This window comes from Pelophylax lessonae (assembly GCF_965119305.1).
Source record: "Pelophylax lessonae genome assembly, chromosome: 6".
Lineage (NCBI taxonomy): Eukaryota > Metazoa > Chordata > Amphibia > Anura > Ranidae > Pelophylax > Pelophylax lessonae.
In genome coordinates, this window is record NC_138773.1 from 111654222 (window position 1) to 111674547 (window position 20326).

The 20326-nt window shown below is 40.3% G+C and overlaps 1 protein-coding gene across 1 annotated transcript in view; it reads left to right on the plus strand.

Annotated features, from left to right (window-relative positions):
• The window catches only part of LOC309559164 (dynein axonemal heavy chain 3-like), a 480621-nt gene that overhangs the window by 145796 nt on the left and 314499 nt on the right, over nt 1-20326 (plus strand). The window lies entirely within an intron of this gene.

Sequence of the window (20326 nt, forward strand, 5' to 3'; positions counted from 1 at the left end):
GGAGATTAAGAGGGGATATGATCACCATGTATAAATACATACAGTAAGTGGTCCATATAATGAACTTGGCAAAGAGTTAGTTATTCACTTTAAGGTCATTACCAAGCACAAGGGGGCACTCTATGTCTAGAGGAAAATAAATGTAACATCCACATATGGAATGGCTTCTTCACAGTTAGATCTGTGGAAATGTGGAATAGACTCCCTCAAGAACTAGTTCAGACCAGCTCAGTATAATGTTTTAGAAAAAGCACTGTATGCATTCCTAAACCCACAAACTATGAATGGATATTAGCATTTATAGGTAATAACACCAGAGATTGATGACCCAGGGAACATTTGACTGCCTTCTGGAGGGGGCATTTATTTTTCCCCTGATGCAGTAATTGAACCATGCTTTATATGTTTTTTGCCTTCCTCTGGATCAACTGTGGGTAACTTTGGGTATTGAGGTCTATAAATTAAGGCTTGCTATTTATTTTTTTCTGTTGTTTGCACTAGATAGACTTGTATCTTTTTTAATCTGACTAACTATGTGGCTATCTTAGTCTGGCAATTTTATGACATTCATTGTTTTGTTTGTTCATTGACACCAGAGACATCCTGGCAACTAGCCTTTACACAAGAGAAACAGCATTTGCAGCCCCCTAACTTTTCTCATTGCAGCGTCACCTTAAGTGTTAATTTACATATTTTCTCAAGCATAGCTTCAATTCCTAATTAAAATAGATTACATTATGGAAAAAACAATCTTACCTAGAATTCCTGGTTTTGCAGAAATTAATGCTTTGCAAGTATTTATTTAATATTGGTAAATCTTTCTTATGTATTGTTGTTATTTAATTTAAAATATCCAGTGCCTCATTTATTAAATAATAAGGTGCATTTATCTCTCTGAAATGGATATGCACCTTCTATTAACTGTATATTTCTTGCTACATTAAGCAAAGTGAAATTTTCCACAACTTCAAAGAAAGACAAGGATGAAATTAAAGGGCTAATCATAAATTCACAAAAGTATGAATTGATTATAGTGTAGTTACAGGGAAAGGGTAGCAATTTTCTTTGTTGGCAGTAACATCAAGACCTCATTTAAAGATTTCAAGCCTTTTTTTAATACCATCAGGGTTATTTATTATGGCAAAGCCTAGTATTTTAAACGCAGTAACATATAGTAGCTAATCAGTGGATAGAAACGTGTGATCTGATTGTGGATCATTGGTGGAATAGGAAAGTTAAAGTGGATGTAAATGGTGTTATTTGGCCAGACATATCGTTTGGTGTTGAGGCCAAATAGTTCAATATTAAGTTTGTCTGACCATAACATCTTTTTCCATGTGGCCTCAGAATCTTCAAGGTGTGTTTAAGGTGGTCAGATGAGACTAAAATTTTATTATTTGGCCTCAACAGCAAACAATGTCTGGCGGAAATTCAATATAGCTCAACATCCAAACAACACCATTTCTACAGTAAAGCATGGAAGTGGTACTATCCTGTTATTAGGATGTTTCTCTGCAGCAGGGACTGGAGCACTAGTCAGGATAGAAGAAAATTGGATGGGGCAAAATACCATCAAGTTTTTGAGAAAAATCTGCTGCCCTCTGCCAAAAAGTTGTCAATGGGAAGAAGGTTTACCTTCCAACATGAAAATGACCTAATGCACACAGCAAAACAGGCCACACAGTGGTTCAACGTATATGTCCTTGCATGGCTTAGTCAGAGCCCAGACATATGTCCTTGCATGGCTTAGTCAAAACCCAGACTTAAACCCCATTGAAAATATGTGGAATAACTGGAAGACTGCAGTCCAGAAACAGTCACCATTAAATGTAATTGAACATGAGCAGTTCTGCAAATAAGAGTGGGCAAATATTGCCTAGATGTGCAAAGTTAGTAGAGACATATCCCAACAGACTAAATGCTGTAATTAAAGAAAAAGGTGGTCCAATAAGGACATAAGGGACATAAGAGGGGTAATTCTTTTTCCAACTTAGTGATTCCATTTTTGAATCTTTTTTTATTTTTCCTTATATGTTGGTGTTATATCCTTTACTTGCATGGTATAAGTTGTACTGGTAAATACAGTTGGATCAAACAAAAACTGTGTTTGTCTTAATTTCAGGCTGCAAAGCAACAAAATGTAATTATTTTAAAGGGGGGTGATTCTTTTCTATTCCCACTGTATATACAGCATGTGGCTTCTCAACTCTGTGATCTTTTCCCTGTACCTGAGGGTAGTCCCTATTTTGTGGAGTGCTGCTGAACCAGAGCCAGTGTGCCCAGTGGCAATTTCAGTGACACTAAGAAAATCTGAATCCAGCACCCAATTTGTTCTTGTGTTTGGAATATTAGCATATTAGGGCAGACATACCTGCCAAACAATCCACTCCAGATCTGCAATGTAGGACTCTGGACTGTCAAGGGTGCTTCTATCTTCCCCCCATCTTCCTTCCAGCTTCAGATCTTTTGGTCGATTGATTGGCCGGCCATAATGATGTCACTCTTGCACATGTGCATGGGAGTCAAATCATTACTGCAGAGCAGCGGCCTAAATGTACACTGAGTTGCGCATGCGTAGCTCAATGTTCGTTAATGCTGACAGGCCAGGAGAAGCTGTTATGACGGAAGAGACCAAAAGTGTCGCTTCTGTCATAAAAATCCTACCTGTCAACATTTTTTGAGAATTTAATTCTGTTTAAAATGCATTAATGCATGCTAAAAATGCCTATCAGTTTATATTGACATACCTTACTTTAGCATGTATTTAAATGTCAATGTACATTGATTAATCAGGGCTAGTGTCCTTAAAATGAATATGAACTTTGTAATACAAGACAAAGTAACAGGTTCTGTGAATGGCAGGCACAGAAAATTGTCTATATTTCACCTTTTCTGCAAACTCCAACACCCCAAATACTTAGTATTACTGGGTGTACGGTACAAATGGCCTTTCCTTTTGCCTCCCCATGCAGTGTTTAGTGCCTGAGGACCATACTCATCACTCAGGGAACCTGCTACTTGGTATTATGAGCAAATTACAGGTTCGCTGTAGTCATTTTGCAGATGCAGAAATTAATATTCAATTGGGGTGCTAAGAAAGGCTTACCCCTATCTTTGTCCTTCTGGGAAGCTGCAGCTCATTTATTTGGGCTGTCCTCTTTTCTGATATGGAGTTCCGGGGTCAGCAGCCAACAGCTTTGATGTTCAACACTATTTGGTCATCTCTGCTGGGCTGCTGACAAATGAAATATGACCAGGTGTAAATTTTCTCTGCTGCAAAGTACTGGGTGATTCAACTCATGGCAAGGGTGCCTTAAAGGAGATGGGCTCACATAAGGAAAGAAGGTACTGTATATGTGAGCATAAGCGCATCTGTGCTTTACTGAAGCCGAAGGAAGGAGTAGCTTTGCTTGGTCTAGAGAAGCCTTTCTCAACCTTTTCAACACAGAGGAACCCTTGAAATAAATTTCTGGTCTCGAGGAACCTCTGCTAAAATTAAAAAATCTACAACTCATGACACATTAGTGTGACTGTCAGTGGGAGGAATGCTCCTTACTCTTGTCATCATTGGGGGGATTAACCCCTTCACAGATAGCTAAAAGGAACAATGGTGTCACTGGGAACTTATCTGAGAAATGCCCATTTCTCAAGGAACCCCTAGCAACCTCAGGAGGAATCCTGGTTGAGAAACCCTGATCTAGAGGCTAAAGTGACAAACAATCAGAGTGCATCTATATATGTTTTCAGAAAAATATTTCAGTAAACCTAAAGAAACAAACACAGCAGTATATTGATGTCTCTTTTACTAAACAAGAATGATGCATCTACAAACCATTTACCTTTAGAGGAATACAATACAAGACACACAAAATGCTACAAATTAAAAACACTTTTTAGCCTTTTCATAGCAAAATAATAGTCTGTTGCGATAGAGATACAAGAAAAGTCACTTAGCTTTTGTTATAGGTGGTCTCAGTGGCTTACCAATAGGGGGGGCGGGGGGGGGGCGGTCCGCCCCGGGTGCCACACATTAGGGGGGTGTCAGTGTGTCAGGGAAGATCAGGGTGACACCCGGGGCCGGCCGCCAGACTACTTCCACCGCGAAGGAGGAGGAACTGTTTAAAGCAGAGAGGATGTGAGAGACTCACTGTCACTCCCGAGCCCTGAATACACAGCGATCGGCGCTGCCGCAGTTTACTATGCTGGTTAATGAGAAGGCGATTGGTTGCTAGGACCGCCTATCAACCAATCACCTGCTCATTAACCAGCATAGTAACTTCTGCAGTTCCCGCCGAGGCGCCGATCGCTGTGTATTCAGGGCTCGGGAGTGACAGTGAGTCTCTCTCACATCCTCTCTGCTTTAAACAGTTCCTCCTCCTCCGCTCTCCTCCTAAAAAGGTAGGGGGGGCGGGGGGGGGCGGGGGGGCTTTGTATTGTAAAGGGGTTATTTTGAGGGGGGCGGGGGGGCTTTGTATTGTAAAGGGGTTATTTTAAGGGGGGGCGGGGGGGCTTTGTATTGTAAAGGGGTTATTTTGAGGGGGGGGGGGCTTTGTATTGTAAAGGGGTTATTTTGAGGGGGGGGTGACTTTGTATTGTAAAGGGGTTCTTTTTTTGGGGGGGTGGCTTTGTATTGTATAGGGGTTTTATGGGGGGGGCTTTGTATTGTATAGGGGTTCTATGGGGGGGCTTTGTATTGTATAGGGGTTCTATGGGGGGATTTATTGTAGAGGGGTTCTATTGGTGGGGGCTTTGTATTGTAAAGGGGTTATATTGGGGGGCTGTGTAATGTAAAGGGTTGTATGGGGGATGGGGCTGTGTAATGTAAAGGGTTCCAATGGGGGGCTGTGTAATGTAAAGGGGTTCAGGGGTAAGGGGGCAGTGTAATGTAAAGGGGTCCAGGGGTACAGGGGCTGTGTAATGTAAAGGGGTCCAGGGGTAAGGGGGCAGTGTAATGTAAAGGGGTCCAGGGGTAAGGGGGCTGTGTAATGTAAAAGGGGGTCTCCATACATTTTTCACATGACACGTCAATGTTCCTTGCCTGGGGGGGGGGGGGGGTGCCAGATATAGGATCCGCCTGGGTGGTCTACAATTTCCTTATCACGCAGGACTCTGATCATTAAGTGATTACAGGAAAACAGATTTTTGCTGTTGACAGGCTCTTTTACACTTTTTCAATAGCCATTTTAGCACACACTGCACAGTTTCCTATAAACAGTCTTTATTATGTCCATAATTATATGTAATCCTTTCACACATTAATAAAGTTAGGTCCATATATACTTGGACACAGGCACAATTTTAGTATTTTTTTCAAGTATTTACCAAATTATATTCAAGCTATAGTTATATAATGGATATGGGCTGAAAGTGCACACTCTCAGGTTTAATTTAAGGGTATGTACATACAAATCAGAGGAAGGGTTTAGAAATTACAGCTCTTAAGATTAGCCGGCCCCCTTTTTTCAAGGCAGCAAAAGTAATTGGACAATTGAATCAAAAGCAGTTTCATGGCCAGGTGTGGGCTACTCCTTTGTTAATTCTTCATCAATTTTGCAAGTAAAAGGAGTTGATTCTAAGTGTGGTATTTGAATTTGGAATCTATTGCTGTGAACCTACATCATGCATTCAAAAGGAAAAATAAAGACATTTCCAAGCTCAACTTACTGACCAACCTGCGACCAACCGAATTGACCTGTCTAAAAGTATGCGTTAAAAACCGGGGTTTAGTTGCACACATTTGCAAATACATGCATTAGCCACAGAGCCCCCAGGCAAGGCACCCCTGGTCGGTAAGTTGAGCTTGGAAATTTTTTTCGATTTTCATATGCATTGCCTTTCAAATGCTCCTTTCTGCAGTGACCAGTTACAGTGAGGGCAGTAACCACTTATTTGTACCATGCGTCAAAGGAGCAGTCAATGCAAGTGAAACAGGCCATTGTAAGGCTTCAAAAACTAAACAAATTCATCAGAGAGATAGCAGTGGCCAAATCAACAGTTTGGTACATTCTGAGGAAAGAAGAACGCACTGGTGAGCTTAGCAACAAAAAAAAGGCCTTGACTTCCACGGAAGACAACAGTAATGGATGATCGCAAGATCCTCTATATGGTAAAGAAAAACCCATTTACAAAATCCAGATTGGATGTTGTGAGGGACACCCTCCAGGAGGTGAGTGTATCATTGTCAAAGTCTACAATCAAGAGAAGACTTCGCGAGAACAAATGCAGAGGGTTCACCACAAGGTTCAAACCATTCATAAGCCTGAAGAATAGAAAAGCCAGATTGGACTTTGCCAAAAAACATCTAAAAAAGCCAGACCAATTCTGGAACAGCATTGTTTGGACGGATGAAACTAAGAATAATCTGTACCAGAATGACGGGAAGAAAAAAGTGTGGAGAAGGCTTGGAACAGCTCATGATCCAAAGCACACATAGTCATGTGTAAAACATGGTGGAGGCAGTGTGATGGCATGGGCATGCATGGTTTTCAGTGACACTGGGTCATTGTTTTTTATTGATGATGTGACAGAAGACAGAAGCAGCCGGATGAATCCTGCAGTGTTTAGAGATATACTGTCAGCCCAGATTCAGCCAAATGCAGCAAAGTTGATTGGATGGCACTTCACAGTACAGGTAGACAATGATCCAAAACACACTGCAAAAGCAACCCAGGAGCTTTTGAAGGAAAATAAGTGGAATACTCTGCAATAACTGAGCCAATCAACCCAAGAGCTTTTGAAGGAAAAGAAGTGGAATAATCTGCAATAACTGAGCTGATCACCTGATCTCAACCCCATTGAGCTTGTATTTCACTTGCTGAAGGCAAAACTAAAGGCAGAAAGACCCACAAACAAAGAGCAATTAAAGACAGCTGAAGTTAGAGCCTGGCAAAGCATCAGAAAGGAGGTATCCCAGTCTTTGGTAATGTCCATGGGTTCCAGACTTCAAGCAGTCATTGCCAGTAAATAATTCTCAACAAAATATTAAAAATAAACATTTTATTTATGGTTATATTCATTTGTCCAATTACATTTGAGCCTCTGAAAATGGGGGGGAATGTGTATAAAAATAGTTACAGTTTCTAGCCCCTTATGTTTAACCCCTTGAATTAAAGCTGAAACTCTGCACTTCAAATTCATTTGGATTGTTTCATTTAAATTTTATTCTGGTGGCATACAGAGCCAAAAGTATAAAAATTGGTCCTGTGTCCAAATATATATGGACAGAACTGTATGTCACTTTTTGCTCCAAATATCCTGATTGCGTGTGGGCCTGATTGGCAGGTCATCAAGGCAGGATCAATTGACCGAACAGCAGCCAATTTACAATCTCATCTGCCACTCTCTTGTAAGTCTGGGAATAAGGGCAAATATGCGTCAACATGCCCACTTTATATGGTGCGGGAGTTGGCTTCCTTTCAGATGTACAGTAGTTCCAAACTTCCTAGCCCCTGCACACCACTTCCAGTTATTTGACCTTCATGTGGGCACCCACGTTGTCATTCTTTTCAACACCCAGCTGTCAGATAAGAGAATGACATGGGAAGAAGAATCCTCCTGAGGAGTCACTACTACAGCTTTTATCTCTGCATTCTGAACAAATCCTCTGTTTATGGTCTCCTGAAAGACAGTGTCAGTACATGGGTTATACTGACTCCCAGACAAAGGTAGCTATGGATAAACTGCCAATAATCCTTGCTGAGTGATTCTGGTCTTTTGACAGAGAATCAAAAGGTGGAGATGGTTGATGCCTCATAATTGTGACAAGCTGTACTATTTTCTTTGAAATATCTCTGACATTGCAATACTGCCTTGCTCCTGAAGGTAACACTTCTATTTTATCAGTGTCTAATTCTGCTCCACAGTTACCCTAATGGTCAGTCCATTATCTGTCACCCATCCATCTATTGGCAATGCAGTATGGATGGTGATTGGTAATGGTCCCTATATATTGAAGTGGCGTGAAGCTCTCAAACTGGTACTTCTCCATAGGAGTGTATCTTTTCTGTGGCCCATTAGTTGCTTGGACCAAACTCCAATGGGTATTGCCTGCTGTTCTTTTTTTTTTTGACTGCCACAGATTCCAGGATATGATACTATCCTGCTCTTCTACTTTCAGCAAAAAGGGTACCCATTATCTCACAATTTTCTTTTTCCCACAAATAGAGCTTTTCATTTGATGGTATTTGATCACCACTGCAGTTTTTATTTTTTTGATATAAATAAAAAAAGACCGAACATTTGGAGAATAAAATTACAATAAAAAACATCAAATTAACTCAATTTTTGTCATACATTTTGCCAAAATGTATTTAGCTACATGTCTTTGATAAAAAAAAAAAACTCAATATGTGTATTTTTATTAGTTTGCGCAAAAGTGTATATACTGGAATTTAAGCAGCTTTTACTTTCTGACTGCCTATCTCATTTCTTGAAGTGCTAAAATGGCAGGGCAGTCCACACCCCCCCCCCCCTTTTTGGAAAGTAGACACTCCAAAGAATTTCCTGAGAGGTATGTTGAGCCCATTGAATACTTAATTTTTTTTGTCACAGGTGTTTGAAAAATGACAAAAAAAAAAAAATATGTTTTTCTTTTACACAAAGTTGTCATTGAATTGCTCACATATGCCAAGGGTATATGTGGAATTACACCCCAAAATACATTCTGCTGCTTCTCCTTAGTATGGGGATACCCTATGTGTAAGACTTTTTGGTCTCGCCACATACAGGACTCCGAAAAACCAATCACTGCCTTCACGCTTTCTAAGTGCATAAATTGTTGATTTCACTCCTCACTACCTATCACAGTTTCGGAGGCCATGAAATGCCAAAGAAACACAAAATGACCCCTTTTCAGAAGGTAGCCCCCCTAAATCTATTTGCTGAGAGGCATGTTGAGTCCATGGAATATTTTACATTTTGCCACAAGTTTTGGGAAAATTACAAATTATTTTTTCTTTTTTACACAAAGTTGTCACTTAAATTATATACACATGCCATGGGTATATGTGAAATGACACCCCAAATTACATTCTGCTGCGAGACTGTGTGAGACTTTTTGGCAGTCTAGCCACAAACAGAACCCCGAAAGCCAATCACCGCCTTCAGGCTTTCTAAGGGCGTAAATTAATTTCACTCCTCACTACCTATCACAGATTCGGAGGCCATGAAATGCCAAGATAGCACCCCCCCCCCATGACCCCTTTTTTTAAAGTAGACACCCTAAGTTATTTGCTGAGAGGCATGCTGAGTCTATGGAATGTTTTAGATTTTGCCACAAGTTTTGGGGAAATGACAACATTTTTATTTTTATTTTTTTACACAAAGTTGTCAAATAATATGTTGCTCATCGTTTTGAAATTAAAAATAGAAAAAAAAATGTTTTTCCTTTTCTTTCTTCATTTTCCAAAATAAATTAGAACTGCAAAAAACTCACCATGCCTCTTAGATAATACCCTGGGGTGTCTACTTTCCAAAAAGGGGTCATTGGGGGGGGGGGGGTTTGTGCTATCTTGTCATTTCATGGCCTCAGAAACTGTGATAGGTAGTGAAGAGTAAAATCAACAATTTACACCCTTAGAAAGCCTGAAGGCGGTGATTAGTTTTCAGGGCCCTGTATGTGGCTAGACTGCCAAACGTCTCACACATGGGGTATCACCGTACTCAGGAGAGTCAGCAGAATGTATTTGGGGGTGTCATTCCACATATACCCATGGCATGTGTGAGCAATATATCATTTAGTGAAAACTTTATGTAAAAATAAATAAATTGTAATTTTCCTGAAACTTGTGGTAAAATTTTAAATACTCCATGAACTCAACATGTCTCTCAGCAAATAGCTTGGAGTGTCTACTTTCAACAATGGGGTCATTTGGGGGGAGGAAGGGGGGTTTTGTGCTATCTTGACATTTCAGGGTCTCCAAAATTGTAAGTGAGGAAGTAAAATAAAACTGTTTTATTCCCCACAAAATTGCGTTTGGAAAATCTCTGCGCAAATACTGTGTGACAAATAAAAATTGCAACACCCACCATTTTGTTTTGTAGGGCCTCTGCTTTAATATATATATATATATATATATATATATATATATATATATATATATATATATATATATAATGTTTGGGGGTTCAAAGTAATTTTCTAGTAAAAAAAAAATGTTTTCATGTAAACAAAAAGTGTCAGAAAAGGGCTTGGTCTTCAAGTGGTTAGAAGAGTGGGTGATGTGTGACATAAGCTTTTTAAAGTGGGCAAAAAATGCCAGGAATGTTCAAACATCCCCCAAATGATCCCTTTTTGGAAAGTAGACACCCCAAGCTATTTGCTGAGAGGCATGTTGAGTTCATAGAATATTTTATATTTTGCCACAAGTTTTTGGAAAATTATCATTTTTTTTTTACACAAAGTTGACATCAAATGATATATTGTGCTCACATGCCATGGGTATATGTGGAATGACACCCCAAAATACATTCTGCTGCTTCTCCTGAGCACAGGGATACCACATGTGTGAGACTTTTTGGGAGCTTGGCTGTGTACGGGACCCCGAAAACCAATCACCGCCTTCAGGTTTTCTAAGGGTATACTGTAAATTGCTTTTTTTTAATTTATTGCACAAATACATTATATATTGCCAAATTGTTTGGTAAAATATAAAAGGTGATCTTATGCTAAGTACATACAGTCAGGTCCATAAATATTGGGACATCGACACAATTCTAATCTTTTTGGCTCTATACACCACCACAATGGATTTGAAATGAAACAAACACGATGTGCTTTAACTGCAGACTTTCAGCTTTATTTGAGGGTATTTACATCCAAATCAGGTGAAAGATGTAGGAATTACAACAGTTTGTATATATGCCTCATGTTTTTTAAGGGACCAAAAGTAATGGGACAATTGGCTGCTCAGCTGTCCCATGGCCAGGTGTGTGTTATTCCCTCATTATCCCATTTACAAGGAGCAGATAAAAGGTCCAGAGTTCATTTCAAGTGTGCTATTTGCATTTGGAATCTGTTGCTGTCGAATCTCAATATGAGATCCAAAGAACTATCCCTATCAGTGAAGCAAGCCATCATTAGGCTGAAAAAACAAAACAAACCCATCAGAGAGATAGCAAAAACATTAGGTGTGGCCAAATCAACTGTTTGGAACATCCTTAAAAAGAAAGAACGCACCAGTGAGCTCAGCAACACCAAAAGATCCGGTAGACCACAAAAAACAACTGTGATGGATGACCAAAGTCTTTCCCTGATGAAGAAAACACCCTTCACAACAGTTGGCCAGATCAAGAACACTCTCCAGGAGGTAGGTGTATGTGTGTCAAAGTCAACAATCAAGAGAAGACTTCACCAGAGTGAATACAGAGGGTTCACCACAAGATGTAAATCATTGGTGAGCCTCAAAAACAGGAAGGCCAGATTAGAGTTTGCCAAACAACATCTAAAAAAGCCTTCACAGTTCTGGAATAACATCCTATGGACAGAAGAGACCAAGATCAACTTGTACCAGAGTGATGGGAAGAGAAGAGTATGGAGAAGCAAAGGAACTGCTCATGATCCAAAGCATACCACCTCATCAGTGAAGCATGGTGGTGGTAGTGTCATTGCACAGGCATGTATGGCTGCCAATGGAACTGGTTCTCCTGTATTTATTGATGGTGTAACTGCTGACAAAAGCAGCAGGATGAATTCTAAAGTGTTTCGGACAATATTATCTGTTCATATTCAGCCAAATGCTTCAGAACTCATTGGACGGCGCTTCACAGTTCAGATGGACAATGACCCGAAGCATACTGCGAAAGCAACCAAAGAGTTTTTTAAGGGAAAGAAGTGGAATGTTATGCAATGGCCAAGTCAATCACCTGGCTTGAATCCGATTGAGCATGCATTTCACTTGCTGAAGACAAAACTGAAGGGAAAATGCCCCAAGAACAAGCAGGAACTGAAGACAGTTGCAGTAGAGGCCTGGCAGAGCATCACCAGGGATGAAACCCAGTGTCTGGTGATGTCTATGCGTTCCAGACTTCAGGCTATAACTGATTGCAAAATATTTGCAACCAAGTATTAAAAAGTGAAAGTTTGATTTATGATTGTTAATCTGTCCCATTACTTTTGATCCCTTAAAAAGTGGGAGGCACATATACAAACTGTTGTAATTCCTACACCTTTCACCTGATTTGGATGTAAATACCCTCAAATTAAAGCTGAAAGTCTGCAGTTAAAGCACATCTTGTTTGTTTCCTTTCAAATCCATGATGGTGGTATGTAGAGCCAAAAAGATTAGAATTGTGTCGATGTCCCAATATTTATGGACCTGACTGTAGATACCAAACATGAATGCTTTAAAATTGCGCACGTCTGTGCAGCGGCAACAAACTACTTACATTTTTAAAAGTCTTTAAAAGCCATTACAGGTTACCACTTTAGATTTATAGAGGAGATCTACTGCAAGAATTACTCCCTCGATCTGACGTTCATGTCGATACCTCACATGCATGCTGCAATTGCTGTTTACATATGACACCAGACCGATGCTTGCATTTGCCTGTGCGTGCAAACACGGGGGGACATGTAAATATCCCCTATGATAGCAATAAGTTACAAGAAATGGGCAATTTGGGACTTTATATGAGAACTGGCGAGCACTGCACAGTGTCTCCATCCCTGTCAATTGAAAAACAAGATGGGATAAATGAGGGTGTGTGAAAAACAGCCGATCCCTAGTTTGAAATACTTACCCACCAGTCTGCTAACAAACCAAAATAAACCTGTCTAACAAATAAGTTAAAAGCAGGAGTTTAGTTAACACATATTTGCAAATGCATGCGGAAGCTGCAAGGCCAGCGACAAGGCATCCTGCGTTCTTGCAGAACCTAACACTAAATAACACTGCTCAACCTGAGTGTATAAGTGTCTTCACAAAGGGAAGTACATGCTTGCTAATAGGTGGATTGGAAACAGATGGGATTGGAGACCGCCCAATCCTCCCCCACCTGCTCCAATCCACGACTGGCAAGCAACGAAAAACGCATGGCTGCACAAAAAAGCCATGGGGTGCAAACTAAATGTGATCAGCTGGGAGACACACACCCCCATCCCTTTAGTAAAGATGCCATAGGCAAATGGGGACTTTGAGTGAGACACCCGCCTGTAAAGCAAGCGTCTCCATCCCTAGTACGATACAAGAAATGGGCAATTTGGGACTTTATATGAGAACTGGCGAGCACTGCACAGTGTCTCCATCCCTGTCAATTGAAAAACAAGATGGGATAAATGAGGGTGTGTGAAAAACAGCCGATCCCTAGTTTGAAATACTTACCCACCAGTCTGCTAACAAACCAAAATAAACCTGTCTAACAAATAAGTTAAAAGCAGGAGTTTAGTTAACACATATTTGCAAATGCATGCGGAAGCTGCAAGGCCAGCGACAAGGCATCCTGCGTTCTTGCAGAACCTAACACTAAATAACACTGCTCAACCTGAGTGTATAAGTGTCTTCACAAAGGGAAGTACATGCTTGCTAATAGGTGGATTGGAAACAGATGGGATTGGAGACCGCCCAATCCTCCCCCACCTGCTCCAATCCACGACTGGCAAGCAACGAAAAACGCATGGCTGCACAAAAAAGCGATGTCAAACGTCGTTGCCTAGCAACCGGCTTACACAACCGATTTTTTTTTTTACCTTTTTTTTTTTTCTTTTTTAGTGTACTTGTGAGATCTGAGAACTTTTTGACCCCAGATCTCACAATAAAGAGGTCCTGTCATGGCTATTTCTATTACAAGGAATGTTTTCATTTCACTTGTAATAGGAATAAAAATTATCATTTTTTTTTTAAACTGTGTAAAAATACAAAATAATAAATAAAATAAATAGGAAAAAAAAATGTAAGCGCCCTGTCCCCATTAGCTCGTGTGCAGAAGCGAACGCATACGGAAGCTCCGCCCACATATGTAAACGGTGTTCAAACCACCCATGTGAGGTATCGTCGTGATCGTTAGAGTGAGAGCAATAATTTGAGCTCTAGACCTCAACTGTACCTCTAAGCTGGTAACCTGTAGAAATTTTTAAAGTGTCGCCTATGGGATTTTTAAGCACCAAAGTTTGTCGCCATTCTGCGAGCATGCGCAATTTTGAAGCATGACATGTTGGGTATCTATTTACTTGGTGTAACATTATCTTTCACATTATGGAAAAAAATTGAGCTAACTTTACTATTTTCTTATTTTTAATTTAAAAAAGTGATTAGTTTGGAAGACCGCTGTGCAAATACGGTGTGATAAAAAAAAAATGCAACAATATCTATTTTATTCTCTAGGGTCTCTGCTAAAAAAAAATATATAATGGTTTGGGGTTCGAATTAGTTTTCTTGCAAAAAAAAAACGATTTTAAACATCAAGTGTCAAAATTAGGCTTGGTCTTAAAGTGGTTAAAGCATCTGACCACACCAAGATCGGTGTGATAAGATGCTTTCCCAATTTCCCAATGGCGCTGTTTATATCTGGCAAAACCAAAGTCATGAAATGCTTGTAGCTTCCGGTATCTTAGGCCATAGAGATGATTGGAGCCATTCTGGTCTCTAATCAGCTCTATGGTCAGCTGACAGAACTACTGGCCGCAGTCTCAGGTTACCCAGTTGGACAGGAGAGCCCGAGAAAACTGTTGGAAGGCAGTGGGGGGAATCCACTCCCTCTGCTTGTAAAAGCAGTCTAGCGGCTAATTATCTGCTAGGATTGCTTTTACATAAAAGCCAACCGCTGCCGGTAAAAAACAATACCAAGATGTTGCCTAAATCTGCATGCATCATCCTGCTATGACCACTCAAAGTCCAGTGACGTACCAGTACATTGCTGATCCTTGTTGGGCATATATTGATTCTTTTTTTTTTTCATGTAGCCTGTGGGCTGAACGAAAAAAAAAAACCTAAAAGATTCCTCTATTCACATTGATCGATGTGGATGAAGAAATCACTGCCAGAAAGTGTTTGGTATGCCCACCATTAGATCTCCCAGCATCCACCCACTTCTAATGATGGGCATACATGCAATGTTCTTTTTTTTTTTTTCGTTCAGCCCATAGGCTGAAGGAAAAAACACAAGAACATAGCAGATTTCTCCATTAGCATCGATCAATGTGGATGAAGAAATCTCTGCCAGGAAAAGTGTTAAAAAATATATGGCAAAGCATAGGGGAGATCTTCCCTCTGTGTCCACACCATCCCCTATGCTTCGCCATATATACTTTTTTTTTTAACTGCAGTGGTGGAATCACCTCCTACAGCGCTGCAATCATTGGTTTACATATATGCTGAGAGCAAACGCTGTTGCTGTCAGAAAAGTAATCAGTGCTGCAGCTGATGGGTGTACCTGCAAAGCAAACAATGGTTAACAATAAAACACAGTAACAATAAAACATTACAATATAATAGTATACTGTGGAGTAAAACAGTAGAATGGTGGTATCTGCAAATAAAACTATGGTTAACAATGAAAAACACAGCAACAATAAAACATTACATTATAATAGCATACAGTACAGTAGAATGGTGGTGTCTCCAAAGAAAACTATGGTTAACAATGAAAAACACTAACAATAAAACATTACAGTTAAAGTGAAATTAGTGCTGCGCTATTCTGACAATGTGATGAAAACAGAATACACTAATGTGTCTAAGTGGCATTACATGAAATGGTGTAACTGGTGAATAAAAAGCAAGTGCTGAAATTATATGAAATAGGTGAAAAAATGTGTATAGATGATAATCTCACAAGTGAGAAAAAATAAAAGTGAAATGTTGATAAAGATATGATCTGAACAAATATGTAGAGGAATAAATAATAAAATCAATTCATTAAGATAAATAAGTGACTAAATCCTTCCAATAGTGTAGATCTGGTAGAGACGCTATATAAAGGAGTCTAAATGGTGACTACCATTGAACCAGTGATGAAATTAATTAACATTAATGAGTGGCAAACAGTCCAGGCACTGAATGTGCTAAAGGGAGAGAGAGACAACCTAAAAAAGGAAAGGAGGGGATGTTCAAACTAATAAAAGAAACAGTACTTGAATGAGTTGCAGAAAAAAAAAAAGTTTATAATATTAAAATGTCTATATAAAAAAAATATAAAAAAAATGTGTAAAAAATATGCAAAAAATATACAAAAAGTTCTCTTCCAGCTGGTTCTTCTAGGACTACAGTTAATACAACTTTAAAATGAAGCTAGATGTAATAGTGGAGCGCAGGGATTCTTGATAGATGTGGCCGCTCTACCGCTCTCTTTACCTTCCGATTGTGAGATGTCAGCATGAATGGCAAGAACCTCCGTCGGTAGGTGTTGCAGGGTCCTTCAGTGAGCCTCGCACCCCTCCGGGAGTGTGCTTGCTTCCGGCCGATGTTCTGGGTGGAGGGTTTATTCAAGTAGGTCAGGAGAGAAGCGGGACTTCCAATTGTAAGATGTCAACATAAATTGAAACAGCCTCAGTCGTTTGTTGCTGCAGGATCCTTCCGTGAGCCTCGTACCCCTCCAGGGGTATGCCAAACACCGTTCTGGGTGGCTGGTGTGCTCGAATGGGTTGGGAGAGAAGAAGAACTCAAATAGTGTGATATTGTAAGGGAATAGAATTATTTGTAAAAAATAATAGAAAACTCACATGGACAAATAGCCGCATAGATGGCATAAGGCTTTAAAAACAATCAATAGGTCCTCCGGCAACAGTTCCAAAGATCTATCAGCTTTCCCTACGCGTGTCGTCACTGTCACGTGACTTCATTAGGGGATGCTGATAGGAGGATGGATTGTCTTTTAAATAGGCAAAGCCGCGAGAGTGCATGCGGTATCAATTAAATCTATGTAGCAGATATATTTATGTAGTATATACCAATACATGTACGGTGTAAAAGATGTTGATGAACAACCAGATTGTGATCGAAGTGATAGTGTATAAAACATACCAAGTGATTACATAGAAAACAAAAGGGGGACATTCAGTGATGTCACGAACAGTATGTGAACATGACGATAACGGAAATACCGACACTATAACAAGTGAGTGGACGATTAAGGCAGGTACCTGTGCAAGGATATGTTTAAAAAACAAAAACAAATGAAGAGATCAAGTAGAGTGTGTAACAAGTAAAAACAACCCGAATGGGTGAGTAGTGCACAATGCAGTGGTACTAATAGGAATGTCGGCTTTTGGACTGAGAGGTGAAGATGCGAAAAAATGTGTTAGGAGGTTGAAAAAAGGAAAGCCACAAAGATGACAGATTGGTACACAAAAAAAAAAAAACGATGGGGACAGCCCAAATAGCTGGGTAAAGTGTAGTACACTTTTATTTTTTCTCACTTGTGAGATTATCACCTATACACATTTTTTCACCTATTTCATATAATTTCAGCACTTGCTTTTTATTCACCAGTTACACCATTTCATGTAATGCCACTTAGACACATTAGTGTATTCTGTTTTCATCACATTGTCAGAATAGCGCAGCACTAATTTCACTTTAATCATTTTTCACCTGTTGGCATTGGAATTTGCCATTTCTGGTGCTTGCAGCTGTTCCATTGGGAATTTTATTTTTATACTTCACACGTGATAGCTTTTGGGTACACCCCTTTTTTGCTTTGAATAAAACATTACAGTATACCAGTATATTATAAAGTACAGTAAAAGTAGAAAGAGTAAAAAAGTAGAGTAAGAACAGAAAATTAACTCAATAAAACAACAACTATTTTTGGCTCTTTTATTTGTTTTTTATTTTTTAATTTGTTTTTTTGTACCCTATACTCATACTCTACTAGTGGGTGGTAGCGACGGAAACAGTCCCTGATGCAGAGACCAGGTTGGCCAGAACAGGAGGTACACGCCTCTATCCAGCTTTCTGAAGCTTTGTATAGCACATAAGCATTCAGCAGAGCCAATTGGAATAAGTATACAGACACTTTTTTGTACCAGCATCTGGCCTTACGAGCAACTAAGTACAGTGCCATCATCTGGTCGTTGAATTCCACCCCTCCCATGTTACGGTTATATTCATGGACACAGAGGGGCTTCCCAACAACACCAGTCGCCATTTCAATTTGGACTGTCGTATCTGCGTGAATGGAGGACAGAATGAAAACATTCTGTGTGTTCCTCCACTTCACTGCAAGCAATTTATTACACTTCAAGCAAGCTCTCTCCCCCCCGTCTAAGTCAGGAATCTACAAGCCATTGGGGGAAGCCCCGGCGATTAGGTCACACGGTGCCAAATGCGCCAATTCCAAAATCAAAAAGGTCACTAAAAAGTGGCATGTTTGTTGTAACGGATCAACCGGCACCCCGACTGGGTACCTCTGTTGATGGATGCTCCTAGTGGTTCCCGAGGGCTCCAAGCACTCCACCAGACACAATAACCACCTCAGACCCCCCGAACCGCCGCAGCTTGGTCGGGGTCTCACCATCTCCTACCCACCCTGGACCTATGACAAGGCTCCAGGTTCCAGTGGGTGAACCTCTCTTTCCCCAGAGAGTGAAGCAGGAACAAGCTCTTACAAGAGTTTAGTGATTATCCAAGGGAGTATGAAGAGCATATCAATCCCTTGTAGCATATCCCCCCGCCCCCCCAAACATCATGAAGGGCTAAAAACAGACTGTTTATGGAACAGACTCACACTCAACTTATACACACATGAGCACATCCCCCTCCTCATCAAGTTACTACACACAGGTCAGGGGTTGAATGATTATCCTATGCAGATGAAAAGGAACAGAATGAATCCTGAACTAATTAGCTGGCCATCTGGACAGAACAATGTGAGGTCATTAACATTTAACAATGGGACAGGCACAATCCACATTCAATACACAAACATTAGGGAAGCCTGTCTGGCAAGGAGGGACGTGGAATAAACACATTATTTAGGATTCAGACTTCATAGCAATGGTCTAGAACAGTCTAAGTCTCCCAGTGTAAAGTGGGAATAAATCTTCATATTTCTATATGAAGGTATTGCTGACAAATATTACTGTCCCATCTAAAGTAATTTAAACTATTAATTTTCTGTCTTTCACTTCCAGTGATGGTGAATACTGTTACACTTGTGTAATAATTGTCCACGTATAAATGGTACCCCTTTCCAAATAAGGGTGACACCAAGTCCCAAAAAATCTTGCCGCTACTCCCCATGTAGTCTGGGCAGTTGGGGGGCTCCACATTGCTATCTTTTCCCTCATAAATCCTGGAAACTACATGTATAGCATGTTGCCCTGTCACAAAGCTTATACATCTTGACCCCATATCTGGCACGCTTGCTAGGGAGAAAATGAAAGCAAGGCGGCCAGAAAATGTAATCAGGGACTCATCAACACAGACAGCTTGTTGGGGCATATACAAGGCTGCAAACTTCTGGTTGAAGTGATTTACGTGGGGCCAAACTTTGTGGAGCGGCTCATATCCAGGGTCACTCCGAGGGCGACAGAATGCATTGTCCGCATGAACCCCATGATTTGCTCGTATCTGGTCCTGGCCATGGCAGCAGAGAACACGAGCATATGATGAATTTTATCGGTGGACCAATATGACCGCAACTCACTTCTTTTTAGTAATGCCCATGAGACGGGATAGGCCCAGAAAGATTCTAAATTCAGAAACAGTGATACGTTTCTGTAACAGAACCGCAACTCCTTGTGCTTGTCTGCTTCTGTCAGAATACTGCTTCCTTTAGTTTTGAACATAGATAGCAGATATTTTAGCTGCCCCCATACAAAACTAGCCGATAATAGCTTGTTTAAGATCCGGAACATTTATTAAACAAACTCACACCAAATATATACCCCACCAGGTCCGGTGCCTGATTACATTATCATATGTAGATGAAATTGTGAAATATAACTAACATATCTAAGGAACAACCAACACAAACAAGCCCCTGTCCTGAGTGAGTTTGTCACAGTTTCCATGCAAATTCTCTGGCAAGGGTCAAATTTGGATTTGCGGTGATGAATTGATCGGCAAATAAATTGCTTTGGTCCACAAAGATCTGTACAGATCTTCCATTAAAAACAGCTAAAAAAAAACCAAGGGGAGTAAAATCAGCTGTTTCTACCTGAATTCCAGGTTGGTCAGTAAATGGGGGAAGTACGGGCGCTGCAGAAGCGGTGGGCTCCCAATCAGGATTTACAAGCGCATCAGGAAGAACACTATGGGCTCTATGGGCCTATCTTCGAATTATTAGTGGCTGCTTGTTCTAGCCACTGCACCAGCTTTAACTGCACTTATGGAACTCACCACGTCACCAAGTGTTACTGCAGTGCTGGTTTGACTATGACCAGGATGTA